This window comes from Acomys russatus, chromosome 1 (genome assembly GCF_903995435.1).
Source record: "Acomys russatus chromosome 1, mAcoRus1.1, whole genome shotgun sequence".
Lineage (NCBI taxonomy): Eukaryota > Metazoa > Chordata > Mammalia > Rodentia > Muridae > Acomys > Acomys russatus.
In genome coordinates this window covers 49539941-49543782 of record NC_067137.1, presented here as the reverse complement: position 1 = coordinate 49543782, position 3842 = coordinate 49539941, and the positions used below count along the sequence as shown (strand labels likewise).

The 3842-nt window shown below is 43.4% G+C and overlaps 1 pseudogene; it reads right to left on the bottom strand.

Annotated features, from left to right (window-relative positions):
• Positions 1–2487: 2487 nt before the first annotated feature.
• LOC127196113 (40S ribosomal protein S20-like) lies at positions 2488–2872 on the bottom strand (annotated as a pseudogene).
• Positions 2873–3842: the final 970 nt, after the last annotated feature.

Genomic DNA, 3842 nt, shown 5'->3' with positions numbered 1-3842 from the left:
TAATGGCGATACTGGGAGGTATGGTCTTGTTGGAGTAGGTGTGGCCTTGTTGGAGTAGGCGTGTCACCGTGGGGTGGGCTTCGAGGTCTCCTCGTGATCAAGCTCCGCCCAGTGTGGAAGAACTTCGCCTCCTCCTCCTGGCTGCCTTTGGATGAAGATGTAGGACCCTTGACTCCATCAACACCAAGTCTGCCTGTGCAATACCATGCTGCCCACCATCATGCTGTCCACCAGGATGATAATGGACTGAAACTAAGCCAGCCCCACTTAAATGTTTGCCTTTATAAGCATTGTCTTGGTCACTTTTCACAGCAATAAAACCCAAACTAAGCCACCTTCCCTCCTCAAGCTGCATTGGTCACAGTGTTTCATCACAGCAATATTAACCCTAATTAAAATAGACAGTTTCTTAGCATGAGAACCTATAAAATGAAGGAAAAATTGTCTATACTTCAGACATATAAGGATATTTGATAAATATTCCTAATCCAAAATGGTGTAACAGGAGCAAGAAAATACAGGCCTAAATCAAGGATAAACCACAGATAAGTAAACACTAAACCCTGACTCTTGGGCACATGGCATCATCATGTAGGCTCCAACAGACATGGTGGGCCATGGCTGTATTGTCCCTTTGCATATGCCACACATGGCCTCCCTCCTGTGCCCACTATACTCAGTGTCTACAGCTTCCCTTGGCAGGTATTCTATGTTCTACCAATATCTTTGCTACTTAGGCTTCACCCTTGAAGCTGTAGACATTGGTCTTTCAGAACTTTCTAGCAAGCACATTGACCCTGCCCACTTGGCAGAGCTTTGCCATCATTTTTCTGAGTCTTTGAAGTAAGCCTCAGTAACTCTTTCACTTTTACGTTCTCATGCCTACAGTATCAGAAGCACACAGAGAAATTAAGTTCTGCTGCCAGTTTGTCATGTATCTAGGTGCCCATTTAGCACAGGTGTGGCAACCTCTGGCATAGCTAAGCTCTGGGAAACATCCCTAGGCAGCCATGTTCAAGAATGGGACCATGGCCATGGCATTTTTCTGTTCACTCTTTGATCAGGCACTCCCTTTTGAAGAGAAATTTTTTCAAATGAGTTTATATTTAATGCATACAGGATTTGACAGTTTCAGCCTTGCCTGCAAGACTCCTTTCCAATTTCTGTAGAATAAAGCCCTTAATGGCACTAATCTCTTTGCCAGTGTTAGCCACTCTGTCCACCTCACCTTGTGAACAAGTTTCAATGAGCTTATACCCATTTCCTTGCTAAACTGCACATTTTCCTTTCTGTGTCATGCTTTTCCCTTCATTCTCACTGTAAACCTGGCTGAAAGCACTGAGCAGTAACCATGCCACAGTCTGACTGTTATGCTGTTTTGAAACTGTTTCTACCAATTACTACATAGATCTGAATCCATGCTCAGGAGAATGTGAGGGCAAAGCTAAAATGTGTGCACATTCTCAAAATGCACAACAACAACAAATGGTCTCGAACCCAACTGCCAATACAAGCCATCCTCGCATGTGAAACTCCATAAGCATAGTCTTTTAAATTTAGGGGCATTGGAGAGGTCATTGAACATGAGAGCACCACTACCTGAAGATGTTGTGGTTAAATTCCCAGTATGGCCTAATAATGTTTATTATCAGGCCTATAATTATTATTACGACAGTATTTTCTAACCCACTAGCAATCAGTCAAAACACAGACACCTGTTATATTTTAAAATAGCCTTAGTTAACCTGGGGCAAGGCGGATATTAATCCCCTAAACTACTTCCCATAGTGGGGCAGGTATGGAAAACCTGTCCCAATCCCATGCCATCTGGTTCTAAAAATTTCTATCAAGCTACCTCCCATCCATAATCCCATATGATTGCTAATGTTCTTCATCTGGGCCAAATCTCCATCCATGCCAGCCATGTGCTTCTCCTCCACCTAACCCATGATGGTGCAACTTTCTCCTCCCCTCCTCTCCTCAGGTCTCCTTCTCCCAAGATTCTCTCTGTCTCCCCAAGCCCTGGAACCTTAGCCATGCCTATTCCATTTGCCCTGCCCAGGTGTGATGGCCTTTAACTGGTCAAACAGGTTAGGCTCTTAGGCAAGGTACAAGTGGGGCACAGAGACAGTAAGCAGAAATTAGCATCAAAATACATCAGTCCAACCTCCAACATGGAGAAGCGAGAGGAGGGCATCAGGTCCTCTGGAGCTCATACAGATGCTTAGGAGCCACCCAAAGTGGGTACTGGGAGCTGAACCCAAGGTCCTCTGTGAGAGCAGTTCATGCTCCTAAACGATAAGCCATCCCTTCATCTCAGCATTCTCTTCACTAACCACACCTGTGTTTCCATTCCTGTTGCAGAACTCACAGTGGAATCTCCCAGTAAGCTCTGCTATCTGTGTACATCGTACAGGGGCTTCTCTAACCCACAACTCCAAACTCCTCCACATTCCTCTTCTTCTTTTTTTTTTTTTTTAAACCGGTTAAGCCAATTTATTAAAATAGTTGACTCAGGAGACTGCAATGGTGACTTCAGCTTCCACTCCTGGCTCAATACTGATGGAATTAATCTGCTTAACAATCTCAGAAGGACTGTGTAAGTCAATGAGTCGCTTGTGGATTCTCATCTGGAAACGATCCCAAGTCTTGGAACCTTCACCACAAGGAGTCTTTCTGGTAGTGATACTCAGTGTCTTGGTAGGCATGCGCACCGGTCCTTTTACTTTCAGATTATTTTCCTTTGCTCCTCTGATCAAGTCGGCACACACCTTCTCCAGCGACTTTACGTTGTGGCTGGTGAGCGTGATTCAAATAGAGTGATTGGCTACCTCGGGTTCCACGGCGTCTTTCCGGTATCTTTAAAAACCATGGCTGCGGCGCGGCTTCCTGACCGACTTGTTCCTCAGCAGGAGCGAATAGTGGTGAGTCAGGACCGGAGCTGAGTGAGCAGAGCTCCGCTGCACGCACCACCGTGTCTCAGAAAGCCTCCACATTCCTCTTAAAAAGGAATATGGGCTCATGAACCATGTGATGAGGTACATCTCATAATCAAGGTAATAATTTCTGTATTTGTTTTCTTGTTGCTGTGACAAAGCAACTGACAAAAGCCACCCAAGAGAGGGTTATTTTATTTTGGCCATAGTGTCAGGGAATATAGTCCACCATAGAAGGAAAGGCACGGTAGCTGGGGCTGTCTCCTGTCCATGGCGGTAAGAAGCACTGTAGCTAAGGATGCTCCATCCGGGGCGATGGGAACTCATCATATGGTTTGTTCATAGCACAGCTGGCCATCAAGCATAACAGATGGAAAACAGAGCCAGATATGACCTTCCAGGGCACATCAGTGACAATCCACTTCTGTGTATTAGGTGTCAGTCATGTAAGTTCCTTATCTTCCCAAAGCACTGTCACCAACTGATGACCAGACATTCAAATGCATGACCCTTTGAGGAACGTTTCACATAGAATCCACGGCAATACTGGAACCTACAGTATACTGTAGAAATTAAGATATCTTTTTATCTTGAGTAATGCTTCATACATTATCAACACTTAGTATAATAGTTTTCCTCCAAATATTTCAATTTATTCATTTTATTTTCTTTTTTAATTTTTTAATTTAAGAACGGAATATCTTTTACTTTTTACATATACATTTATATTATTACACATATATACAATAAACTACCTATGGCAAGTAGAACTATGACACAGTCAGGAATTATATAAATGTTACATTCTTAGTGTTTTGGCTATTTGTATTTGACAGCCTTAAAGAAAACATCTTTCCTATCTTGGTGCGTTTAAAATTCTGGGTGTAAATCAATCTCCATCATATC